The sequence below is a fragment of the Canis lupus genome, chromosome 33, assembly GCF_011100685.1.
Source record: "Canis lupus familiaris isolate Mischka breed German Shepherd chromosome 33, alternate assembly UU_Cfam_GSD_1.0, whole genome shotgun sequence".
NCBI lineage: Eukaryota > Metazoa > Chordata > Mammalia > Carnivora > Canidae > Canis > Canis lupus.
Genome location: NC_049254.1, coordinates 15,090,372 through 15,104,008, shown reverse-complemented (window position 1 = coordinate 15,104,008; position 13,637 = coordinate 15,090,372). Strand labels below are relative to the sequence as shown.

At 39.6% G+C, this 13,637-nt stretch overlaps 1 long non-coding RNA gene across 1 annotated transcript; it reads right to left on the bottom strand.

Moving 5' to 3' along the window:
* Positions 1-903: 903 nt before the first annotated feature.
* Positions 904-13,182, bottom strand: LOC111093805. The gene is made up of 4 exons (XR_005383070.1): positions 13,041-13,182; positions 11,752-11,897; positions 2,948-3,077; positions 904-963 (listed from the first exon to the last, which is right to left on the bottom strand). It is a non-coding gene; the product is annotated as an uncharacterized LOC111093805 (long non-coding RNA).
* Positions 13,183-13,637: the final 455 nt, after the last annotated feature.

Sequence of the window (13,637 nt, the reverse complement as noted above, 5' to 3'; positions counted from 1 at the left end):
TGGGTAAGGGGCAAGTGTTCATGCATGCTGGGGGGTGAGAGGGAGGAAGCAACCCTGCCAGAGCTGATATGGCTCACAGGAGAAGGTGCCCTGAGGAAGAACTCCAAGGCAGCCCTGAGCACAGCTGGTGCAGAATCAGCAGGTGGCATGCAAGGCAGACCAGTTCCCACCATGAGCCACAGCTAGAAAGGTCATCCTCTCTCGAAGAACAATGAGAAATCCTTGTTCTTTCCATTATATTAAGCATTTTAGGAATTTGCTTTTGCTGTAGGCATTTGAGAGGCTAAAACCACATTATTTTGAATATGATAAACACAGTATTTGTCTCTCCCCAAATTCATCCAAAATATTAATATTTTATGATATTCAGGTACACATGGAATAGTATTATTTGAATAGAGTACAAAACGTGACAAGTTGATAGATTGATGTGTAGACCTGCTCTGTCCCGTACAGTAGCTACTAGCCATATGTAGTTAGAAGGTACTTCAGTTGGACCTAGTGCCAGGTGAGGTGTTCTGAGAGCAGGAAATGCACACCGAACTTCAAAGAACGGAAAAAAAAAAAAAAGATTATAAAATATCACATTAAAATAGGTGTACATTAAAGAATATATTACATTGATTACATGTTGAAATGATACTTTAGGAGATCTATCGAGGTAAACAAAAATATTACTAAAAGTTTTTAATTTATTTCCTTGTACTTTCTTACTAAGGCTACTACAAAATGCAGTATTAAGTAATATTAAAGAGATATACATATCTCTATTTTGAACAGCACTGATATCCAATCTTCATATTAATAAATGTATGGTATTGGGATCCCTGGGTGGCGCAGCGGTTTAGCACCTGCCTTTGGCCCGGGGCGCGATCCTGGAGACTCGGGATCGAATCCCACGTCGGGCTCCCGGTGCATGGAGCCTGCTTCTCCCTCTGCCTGTGTCTCTGCCTCTCTCTCTCTCTGTATCATAAATAAATAAAAATTTTTTAAAAATAATAAATAAATAAATGCATGGTATCATTTAAAAAGAACAAATTCACAGTATGTATCTGTCACTGTTTTAAAGGCCTTTACATGTGTTCATACATTTAATCTTCATGAGACCCTGATGAGACCAGGTGCTATTATTACCCCATTTTGCAGATTAATAAAGTGAAGCTCAGATGATGCATGGAACAGTTTTGGAAGGATACACAAGACAGGGTCAACAGTGGTGGTCTCTTGAGGAGGAACTGGGGATTGAAGTATTGAAATGAATTTCTACTCCTGCCTGGGATACCATGTCAACAAAATGAAACTTAGATAATATTCATGTCACTGTAAATCCTCCTTCTGACCAGAAACACAGTATAGCCAGGCAGCCCACCTCCAAACACCAAGTCAGTGCTGGGCTCTCTACTTACTTCCTTTATTCTTTATCCTATAAAAGCTTCCTGCCTTCACCCATTTTACAGTTCTCTGGTCCCTTGGGAACAGAGAGTATTTAATTCATGGAATGTTAAATAACATTTGTTTGTATCGCCTAACTTGTCTTCTCTTAATCATTTAGCAAAGGTCAGAAATAAAAGGGAGATTGCTTTTCATTATTTATCTTTTTAATCTTAACAAAGACTGAATCCTGTTATATCATTTGTTGCTACTTCAATTTAAATATAAAAATACATAATGACAATCTACAAAATCACAGTAGTAGGAGCACAAACTCAAGTACAATTAAGTATAATTGAGTAAGTACTCAATTAAGAATACGTGAGAATTGAATATTGGCTAGAAATCAGAACATAAAAACCATTGAAGAATTTGCACATTCCAATCTAATCACAGGTATGTCCTGGTGCTTAATACCTATAATCTGCCAAAGTGACTTTTCAAGTATTTGATTGGTCTAAATGCTAAAGCTCTCACACCCAGAAGCCAGGCTTAGCAACCACTTCCACGGATTACAGTTTCCAAGAAAAACAGCCTGAAAAGAGCCAAAGCATCTTGCTTCAGCTTATGAATACAGTCTTTCTTTTAATAAACTAATGTTCTTACTTAATATAAATATGAATTCAGCTTCTCCAATGTATATGAATTCATTAAGATTTTCCTAAGAGGGCAGCCCGGGTGGCTCAGCGGTTTAGCGCTGCCTTCAGCCCAGGAGGTGATCTTGGAGACCCGGGATCCAGTCCCACGTCAGGCTCCCTGCGTGGAGCCTGCTTCTCCCTCTGCCTGTGTCTCTGCCTCTCTCTCTCTGTGTCTCTCATGAATAAATAAATAAAATCTTAATAAAAATTAAAAAAAAAAAGATTTTCCTAAGAGCCCTTGGCCAGCTCAGTTGGTAAAGCATGGAACTCTTGATTTCAAGGTTATGAGTTCAAGCCCCTCATTGGGTGTGGAGCCTACTTAAGATAAATAAAAAGAAAAAAGTTTGAGGACAAACATTATATGGTCTCATTCATTTGGGGAATATAAAAAATAGTGAAAGGGAATAAAGGGGAAAGGAGAAAAAATAAGTGGGAAATACCAGAAAGAGAGACAGAACATGAAAGACTCCTAACTCTGGGAAACGAACTAGGGGTAGTGGAAGGGGAGGTGAGTGGGGGGTGGGGGTAATTGGGTGGTGGGCACTGAGGTGGGCACTTAACGGGATGAGCACTGGTGTTATTCTGTATGTTGACAAATTGAACACCAATAAAATATAAATTTATTTAAAAAAAAAAAGAAAAAAGTTTGGTTAGAGTAAGAAGAAATCTTGGGGGAGAAAAAAAAAAAAGATTTTCCTAAAAGCATGGAGTAGAAGTCCTGTGTGAGCCAAGGCCAGGCTCACAGTGATGAGTAGATGATCCTGTTGGTTCAACCCCACCTGTACTCACTGCCACTACCACAGAAATCCACACCTTACCCTCTCTTCAGTAACAATTTGTACTTACTGAAACTTAATTCTCCTTTTCCATATAAATACCTGACTGATACTCCTACTGCTCAATTTCATTTTGTGTGCATGTCTTCTCTCCTCTAGGTTCTTTACCAGGAGCTGAGGGGTGAAGCAGTGGCCTAGACAGACAGCAGATTTTCTTTCATGGCTAATATTGCTGTGGAGGTAGACAGGAAAGCAATAAGCAAACAAATAGGCAGGCCAATTTCAAAGAGCGATTAGAGCTACATGGAGAAGAGAGTTATGAGATGGAGGGAAGTTGGCTTGCTTAGAATGAGAGATCCAAGAAGAGCGAGGGAAGTGACAAGTGAGCTGAAAAGGGGGAAAGCCATGAGGATATGGAGGGGGAATTATTCCAGGCAGAAAGCAGAGCTCCTCTGCAGGCCCTGCAGGGAAGGTAGGTCTGCATGCTTGAGGAGCGGTAAGGGTCTCTGTACCTGCAGCAGGGTGAGTCAGTGCAGAGCTGTAGGCTAAAGCTTTACCCTGTCACATTAGAAGATTTGAAAGCCATTGTGAGTTCAGATTTTATTCTAAATTTAATGAGGTTTTCAAGATTTATATTTTAAAATGTCTGACACTCAAGTGTTGAGTACTGGCTTAATGGCAGGCACTGAAAACACTGCAGAATCAGCTGGTGTCCAGAATTAATATTAGAAGGCTGGTGCAGCTCAGGGTACCCCTCCTTCGGGCCCCCTCCCACCCGCTTCCCCCACCCCCCTCCCCAGCAATGGTAACTTCTGGGAGCTGGGTTGAAAAATGCAGGACCAGACATCCTGAACCAGAATCTACATTTTAATAAGTTCCCCAGGTGGTTTGATAAGAACTTTAAAGTTTGAGAAGTGCTTCCTAAGGCAGGGGGTCTTCACCTTGACTACATTCTTTTCTTTTTCTTTTTATTGATTTATTGATTTATTTAAGAGAGTGGGAGAACAAGTGATGGGGAGGGGCAGAGGGAGAGAGAGAGAAGCAGACTCTCCACTAACCAGAAAGCCCGACAGAGGGCTAGATCCCAGGACCCAGAGATCATGACCTGAGCCGAAGGTGGAACCACCCAGGTGCCCCAAACTTGACTATATTCTGCAATCACCTGGGGAACTATAAAAAAAATATTGATGCCTGCGGGGACCTGGGTGGCTCAGTCCTGCTATGTGCTCATTCTCTCACTTGCTCTCTCTCTCTCAAATAAATAAATAAAATTAAAAAAAAAATACTGATGCCTGCATCAGAGAGGCTGGTGTAATCGTCCTAGGATGCAAACAGGACATTAGCAATTGTGGAACCTACTCATCTTCCAAGTTGAAAATCTCCACCCCAGAAGTGAGAGTGGGTGACCAGCAGCTGTTTTTCATGCTCAGCAGATTTCCCCTAAGCTGTTTTTCTTTATTTTTCCTGGTAGCAGTTCCCAGGGATGCCCCTTGTTTTCCTTTCTCTGATCACCAGCAAACGTGCTTCTCTCCCTGAGGATTTTCAGAGTGGACCACATTGAGAAAAGCAGTCTGGCTGTTCCTGAACACAGACACACTGGCATGTAATGTTAAGGATTAACTACTCTCTCTACTAGGCCATGGACTGTCAAAGAGAACAAATTTGAACAAGTTACAAAACCCTCAATGTTCTTACAAAAGTGATCCAGAGTCTAACGTTCCTAATTCCCTTGCACCTGCCACCTCTTCCAGTTGCTGGCACCTGAAATCTATCTCTCCCTTTGTCTTTTCCAAACCCTTGACCCTTGAGTTATTGGGCTTTTCTTTCAAGAGAGTTTATCCAAGTTTGTTGAGCAATGGTGTTGGCAAACCCAGCCAGGAGCGATGGTCTCGATTAGTGCAGCCCCCTCTGGATTGTGTGGGATGGAGAAGTTGGGAGGGAAAGCTACGGGGACTCATCTATTCATTTCCTGAGTTAGCAGCTGTGATAGATCAATCAGTAACAAAGACATGGAAGCAATCCACGCATTCATTCACTGATAGATGATGGATAAATAAGATATTTTATATATACATAAAACATATGACATATTTATACTTTTAAAAAAGATTTTATTTATTTAGTTATTAATGAGAGACACAGAAAGAGAAAGAGAAAGAGAGGCAGAGACCTAGGCAGAGGGAGAAGCAGGCTCCACGCAAGGAGCCCGATGTGGGACTCGATCCCAGATCGCAGGATCATGCCCTCAGCTAAAGGCAGACGCTCAACCACTGAGCCACCCCGGCATCCCAAGATATATATACTATATGTATTTTTTAGCTAGCTTGAATCACCTTTCTAAACTATTTGCTTATTTAAGAGAAAAGCTACAAAGATGGCAGCTCATTCTAAGTTTTATCAACTTTGAGCCTCAATAAGTAGCCATCAGTTAAACCTATCAAGTGACAACTAGTTAGCAAAAATATTGAAACTATCTATTAAGGATCAGAGTAGAATGACAAATAACTTCATGAAAATGTAAACTTCACTCAAAACTAATCTAAAAATAGATTTAAGACTTATGAACCTTACAATATTAATATTTTCTAACCAATACTTCAGGAGAACTAAAAGATATTTAGGAAACATTTTTGCAGTGCTTTCTCAGGAGGGCCTTAAAATGGGGAGAAGAGAGTTGTTATAAGTTGTTTTACAGTGGTGACATTATGGTCTGCCTTCTTCCTAATGTTTAAACTGTGGAAAAATATTGTACTCTTTGAGTCCATTTGGATAGTGTTCTTATGATGGTTTTGAGTCTAGGCCAAGAGTAATTGGAATTAATTCAGGAATTAAGAGCATTTATTCTGTAACATCTGGGCCTTGCTTGTTCTTTCAGTCATACTGCAATCATGGGCACCACTCTTGGATACTTTGAATTTCATTTCCCTCCTAAGGACTAGTTTTTCTACTATTAGTACTGTCATCTTAAGCATATTTAATGCAATCAGTAACTTCATTACAAATGCATTATATTTTCCATACTTTGTCCCTGATCAAACTTATTCCTACCGTAGGGCCTTAGCACTAGCTCTGTCCTCTGCCTGGAATGTTCTTGCCTCTGCTCTTGATGTAACTGGCTCCTTTGTTGATTCAGTGATAAGCTCCCTCCTCAGAGAGCCACGTCATAAGACTGACAATCCATTCTCTGAGCCTTTGCCTCATCATCCAAACTAAAGTGGTCCCCCCAACATTCTCAATCACATGACCTTATGTTCTTTTCCCCCAGCATTGGCCACTAGCTGAAATGATTTAGTTTATTTCTTTGTCTCTCCTTCCACCAAAATGAAGCTTCCTGTGTTTGGAGTCCTTGTCTGTCTACTTACAGCTATAGCTCTAGCACCTAGAATTGTACATGGGATATAGCGGTGCTCATTGACTATGGCTGACTGCCTGTCAGCAGCATGTTGTAGTTTTGCTCCTACCATCTCATCCAGCTTTGGGAACTGGAATAAAACATTATCTTGATCTTTATTTTTTAAAAAGATTTGTTTATTTATTTGAGAGAGAGAGAGAGAGAGAGAGGCAGAGACACAGGCAGAGGGAGAAGCAGGCTCCATGCCAGGAGCCCGACGTGGGACTCGATCCCGGGTCTCCAGGATCACACCCTGGGCCAAAGGTGGCTCTAAACCACTGAGCCACCCGGGCTGCCCTATCTTTACCTTTAATGTATCAGAAAGACAACAGAAATTTTTAAGTATTATTACTTTTCAAAAGACTGGAAAATTACTGTTCTTTAGGATTTAAGATAGTAAGAATCTTGGAGGTAGAATTGCAAACCTAAGGCTTTCTCCCTCCACCCCCACCAAAGTCAGAGAGAGATTGGATCTTTCGTGCTACTTTAATTTCTGTCACTGTGACGAAAACTCAGATTGGATTCACTGCCTCAGAAAGATATCCCAGGCTGTGGTGATATAGAACAAAGAGAGAGGATCATGAAGATAAGTCTTGGCAGGAAAAGCATCTCAATAATATTGATAACTCATACAACATTTTACAAGTAAGTTTATCTCAAAGAAAAGTTTTACTGTAGTCACGGACCTGTAATCGGTTACCAATATAAATCTCTGTTTTGTTTCTGAAAAACTGTTTGTATATGCTTTGCTTTGTAAGCATTGCTGATAAACTGATAAACCATAGCAATCCTGGGAGAAAGAAAATGTGTTGCTGTCTTTTATGCTGTAATCCACTGCCAGAGTTAATACCACATTTAGGTTTTCTATAAACTGCCTCCTTCCCACACTCCTGACTGCTTTAATTCCAGCTGTGGATTCCACATCTGTTGAAAGGAGGATTTTATTTTTTAAACTCTATCCATGTCTCTGGTTTTCCCATATAACATGCCTTATTTTGGGATGTTATATTCCTGCAGAAAGATGAAGAGATCATTTGCTACTTGGACTTTTGTTTAGCTTGTTAGGTAATTAACTTCACTCTAACATGCCAGATGTTATCCAGTTGGCAAAACACTGCTTTCTTAACCCATCTGTGTGCTCATCTTTCCGTTTAATTCTCCAGATGTATTGTTCTCCTCCTTCTTGCAGAACCAACAGTACTGAATTCCTCCCCCCTGCCCAAATGTGCCACTTCCTAAATTTTACTTCCTTGTCCATAAAGAATTTGGGAGTCATCTGCACTTGTCTCCCAGGACCCTCTGGATCTCCTCCTATGGCACTCAAATCACCACCGTTACAAGACTGACAATCCATCTGTAAGGGTACGGCAGTTCCGAAGCTGACTAAGTCAACTTGGGATTACGGCTTACTTCTAAATTCAGCTAGGCTTTAAGAGCTTTAGCAAAGATGTTTACCTTTTCTGAAGAATGCACAGAGATTATTTATGCAAACGAAGAACAAGTCATGCTGTACTAGCATTGGTGAATGATGAAAGGATATTTGTTTTAAAATCATTTTCTCAAGCCCCAAAACCCACTGAAAATATTTTAATGTCATTAACATATGTTATATATTTAAATAATCTTTTAAGCTTATAAATTAACTATACCAGTAGAGCGCATCACTTTAAAATGTAGACAACATCCTTACTGTTAGTTGATATCTCCTTTATAAATGATCAGTCTGAGAGGAAAAGAAACTCTTGATTTATTAAAAGGATAGGGGAAAAAAGGGGTGCCTGGGTGGCTTAGTCAATTAAGCTACCAACTCTTAATTTCAGCTTGGGTCATGATCTCAGGGTCATGGGATCTAGCCTGTGTAGGGGCTTTATGCTCAGCAGGAAGTCTGGGTGAGGATTCGCGCGTGCTCTCTCTTTCCCTCTGCCTTTCCCCTGCTCACTTTCTCTCTCTCTCTCTCTCTCAAAAAAATAAACCTTTAAAAACAAAAAGAGGGATAGAAAAAAACAACTATTTATATAATAATAATAACAAATGTTTATTGAGTGGTTACTATGCATCAGACCCTGAGTAAAGAGATTTACATTCATTATCGCTTTTAATCGTCATACAGACCCTAGAGCAGATACTATTATTACTGCCACTTAACTAACCTAATAATTCCTTTGCCCAAGGTCACATGGTGGATAAGCAATGCAGGCAAACAGGATTGTAAACAGAATATCAGGACATTGAAAATTTACTTCAGATTTTTAAAATTATCACAATTTAAGACTAAGAGAAGAAAAGCTTTGGAGATTAGGTTACTCTTTCCACTATTTTGTATTATGATAATTTTTAACACACGCTAAGTAGAGAGAATATGATAATGCATTTTAATATACCCATTATCCAGACACTATGCTTATCAAATTTTTGTGACTTTCCTTCTACCCTTTTATCCCTTTGCAAAACTATTGTATTTATTTATTTTATTTTTATTTATTTTTAAAGATTTTATTTATTTATTCATGAGAGACACACAGAGAGAGAGGCAGAGACACAGGCAGAGGGAGAAGCAGGCTCCATGTAAGGAGCCCAACGTGGGACTTGATCCCTGGACTCCAGGTTCATGCCCTGAGCCAAAGGCAGAAGCTTAACCATTGAGGCACCCAGGTATCCCTATTTTATTTTATTTTTTAAAAGTATCCTCTACACCCAACTTGGGGCTTGAACTCATGACCCCAAAATTAAGAGTCACATGCTCTACTGAATGAGCCAACTAAGCAGCCCTACAAAACCATTTTAAAGCAGATCCTAGATGTCATATTATTTCCTTTCAGTATGTATCTCTTTAAAATGTGGCCATTCTCTTACTAAATGTTAATATCAATCTAACAAAATTAAGAATAAATCTTTGAAAAAAAAAAATAAATCTTTGGTGTTGGCTAATTTTCAGGCTATGCATTTCCTGGTCTTTTTTTTTTTTTTTTTTTTTTTAAAGATTTTATTTATTTATTCGTGATAGTTACACAGAGAGAGACAGAGAGGCAGATACACAGGCAGAGGGAGAAGCAGGCTCCATGCAGGGAGCCCGACGTGGGATTCGATCCCAGGCCTCCAGGATCGTGCCCCGAGCCAAAGGCAGGCGCCAAACCGCTGCGCCACCCAGGGATCCCGCATTTCCTGGTCTTAATGTATATATATTTTTGCATTTAGCTTGTCCAAATCAAGATCTAAATAAGGTCCACTGACACATTGGCTTATTATGACTCTCTGAATCAAGGGGAAGCTACTCTAATTTTTCCTCCCATATCACTGGTTTCTCCTGTAGAATATTCCATATTCTTGATGTGTCTGTTTTCTTCCCTGTGCCATAGCTCAATCTCTTTCTTTCTCCCATAGTTTTTGTAAATAGAAGGAAGCCCCAGAGTCTTGGTTAGAATCAGTTTCCCCATATTTGGCAGAAATACTTAGAGTGTGGTGTTTCGTGCTGCATCATATCAAGCACCAAAATGTCTCATTGTTTCTCTATATTTGCATTAAGATTAATCAGATTTGTGTAGTAACTATTGAATACCTCCACTCTAAAGATCACCATCAGCTTTTCACCTACTTGTTTCATCCAGTGATGATCGTTGATTGGATTATTACATTAGGAGTTGCAAATAGTGACTTTCTAATATTATCGTTCCTTCCGCATTCACTATCTCTAACTCTTCCATAGATGACTTTCTGACACTTACTAGGGCTACATCTTGACACAACACACTGTGCAAGGAAAGCTTACTTCTTTCCATTAATTATAAAACTTGGAATACAAAGTTGATGTCTCAGCAACTACCAATGTACAAAGAATTGAAAAAGATAAGATTGGTGGGGACCAAGAAGGGGGGCTCCCTATCTTTCCGTCTCATTAGTTCCATTATGAATTTACCATTCTCTGTTAATAAATAATACATCTACATGATCAAGTTCAATGGTGTCTAGTGTTCTATTATTTGGCTAAATTAATAGTTCTCAAGATGTGGTCCCTAAACCAGCAGCATTAGTTTCACCTGGGAACTGATTAGAAAAACAAATACTCCAGACCTACTGAATCAGAAACTCTGGGTGAAGTCCAGAAAGGACTTTAATAGGTCCTCAGGGTAGTTCTGATACATACTAAAGTTTGAGAACCAGGGGTTTATATCGGATTTGAATTGACCATTCATTTATTATTTTTATTATAACCTTGGTTCTCATCTCTCATCCTCACCTGCTTCACTTAGAATGACAAACTTGTTTCCTTTTTTTTCCAGTGAGCATACTGTCTTTTATTTTATTTTGGCTTTGTTTGCTTTATTACTGTCTCCAATTTCAATAAGCTCACCTCAGGATTTGGCAAACCCAGTTTTAGTTCTTTTATTTTTCATGCATAATTCCTAAGTTAGTTAGAAACAGTGAAATATTCATAAGAATCATAAAAATAAGGATCCAACTTTCATGTAAGAAAGTGCAATGCATTTATTTCTCAAACAAAAAAACAATAAAGGACAAAGAAGGTGGAAAGGGTTCTTTTGTAACCACTGCTTGGTTAAGCAGGGGCTAAGAAAATACATACTGCTTCCCAAAGCAAGGTCAGTGCTTTAAAAAATATATACATTTAAATCTGGCTCTTGGGCAGCCTGGGTGGCTCAGTGGTTTAGAGCAACCTTGGGCTCAGGGCATGATCCTGGAGACCTAGGATGGAGTCCCACATGGGGCTCCCTGCATGGAGCCTGCTTCTCCCTCTGCCTGTGTCTCTGCCTCTCTCTTTCTCTCTCTGTCTCTCATGAATAAATTAATGTGTCTCTCATGTGTCTCTTTTCTCTCTGTGTCTCTCATGTCTTTTATTTTAAATAAATAAATAAATAAACAAACAAACAAATAAATAAATAAATAAATAATAAATCTGGTTCTTAAGCAGTATATTATCAAATCCAAAGCAGATACTGGATCTATATTAGAATCACAGAGAAAGAGACTTGTTTTAAAATATTAAATATCAATGCTAGAACTTTGCTGAGTCTCATGGACAATTATCAAAAGGCCATTAAATCGATAAGGAAAATAAATATATACCTTACAGCAAGTCAAGCCCCAATGGTAATATTACGATTGAAATATTCTCCCCATGAAACAAGAGACTCTTTAAAAACAGAAGACTTTTTAGGTAAGACAGATTATATTATGCATTCCTGTGAAGTGAGGGGAAATCTTTCAAAGAGAATTAATGCAATATGAGAAGAACACAGGTACCAGATTGCACTGAAAAGCAAGAAGGCTATCAAAGACTCACTGGACATGGCAATATGAGCTTTAAGGAACAGTGCAGCCCCTACAGATGGGATACTTTGTACTCTAGAATTTGCTCTTTGTATTTTGTACCCTGTCAGCACAGTGCCTTGTATATATTACCTTTTAGTACAGGTATCTGAGAACTGAAGGAAGAAAAATGAAAATTTGATCAGAGTAACATAGAGAAAGTAGAAAAGTACTAAAAATAAATGTACTTAACTCTTCCACTGGAGGCCTACTCTGCCTCTGGGGCCGCCGCCGTGCCTCTAGTGATCCCTGAGAAGTTCCAGCACATTTTGTGAAGGTATGCTCATGCAGTATCGAGGAAAGCAGACATCGATCTCACTGACAGGGTAGGAGAGCTCACTAGGAGGAGATGAAATGTGTGATCACCATCATGTAGAATCCATGCCAGTACGAGATCCCATGCAAAAGGTTTTTGAGCAAAGGACGTGAACTATGGAAAATACAGCCATGTCCTGACCAGTCTGGATGACAAACTTCATGAAGACCTGGAGCAACTGAAGATTTGGGCCCACAGATGGCTACACCACTTCTGAGGACTTTGTGACTGAGGACAGTATACCAAAGCTATGCCACCATGACCACACTATGAGTATGTACAAAAAGAAATAAATCTGTAGGACTTATTTGCTAATAAGTAGTTTATAGATGTATAAATAAATAAGCTTACTTAGATATCTTCTCTTCTATTTTCCTAGACCCATCACCATGATGTCCTCCCTTAACCTCACACCACTATCACCTGCCAACCAAAGCCCTGACTTGTCCCATATACCCAACATCGATAGAGCCCATCTGGAAGAACAATCTGAGCCAATGTCAGGACTCCTGTGGCCAGGCTTAGCTTTGGCAACAATGAGGAGGACTGAGCAATGTCCTTATACCATTTCATTCATCCAGATGTTACTCTAATACTTAAGCCAATATTTGTGTGTTAGGTCCTAAGACTAAGGGCTCACAACATGAAGTTAAATAAGAAGTAGCCTCTTTATTTTTTTTTTTACTTTTTATTTATTAAGTAATCTCTACCCCCAATGTGGGGCTTAAACTCACAACCATGAGATCAAGAGTTGCATGCTCTACCAACAGAGACAGCCAGGTGCCCCAGAAATGGTTCCATTAGTCAAGGAACTCCTGATCTAGCAAATCATCACACTCTAGGAAGAACTGTGCAAGGGGCAACTGGGTGGCTCAGTCAGTTAAGCATCTGCCTTTGGCTCTGGTCACGATCCCAGGATCCTGGGACCGAGTCCCATGTTGAGTTCCCTGCTCAGTGCGGAGTCTGCTTCTCCCTCTCCTTCTGCCTGCCACTTCCCCTGCTTGTGCACTTGCACTCTCTGTCAAATAAATTAAAATATATATATATATATTTTTAAAAAGAGAAAGAATTGTGTAAGATCTGCAAATATTAAGGAGGGAAGAATTAACTGAAGTAAAGCAATTTGTCAGATAATTAACAAGGACATTTTATCAGGCCGGTCATACCTTAGATCTTTAAATAGACTCCAGGATTTGCAATTCCACGCTCTTTAAGAAAGATGTATTATGGTTCTCTCCTCTACGCAGTTTCCAAATCATGGCCAACACCTGATAGACACTTGATCATATACCCTTGGAATCATTTTCTGCCTGCTTGGGTCATGGCAAGAAATAACATCAAGTTACTAGGACCTGTAGTCCCTCAAGTCCATGACACATCACCTCTCTTCCACATGTTCTCTTTCTTTCAAGTGCAGTGTTAATATCACCATCTTTCAGTATCCAAATTTAAACTTCAGTTTTTTAATGAAGTTCAGCCCCCCCATATCTAAAAATTTCCCATGGGGTTCTAGCTCTATAAGCTTCACATAGCCTTCCCTACCTTCCCAGTCCCAACAACAACCACCTCGTTCTGGTCTTCATGGTCCCTAGAAGGCAGTCCCGCAACAGCCCCTTCCCATAGTAATTTTCTTAATGTACATCTCCCAGCATGCCTCTCTCAGGAACACAGCTGTTCTCATCATTAAATTCTCATCAGTGCTGACCCATAAGTCAATAAATGTTTGTTGGAATTGACCCTTGGCGCCTGCTAATGAACTTCCC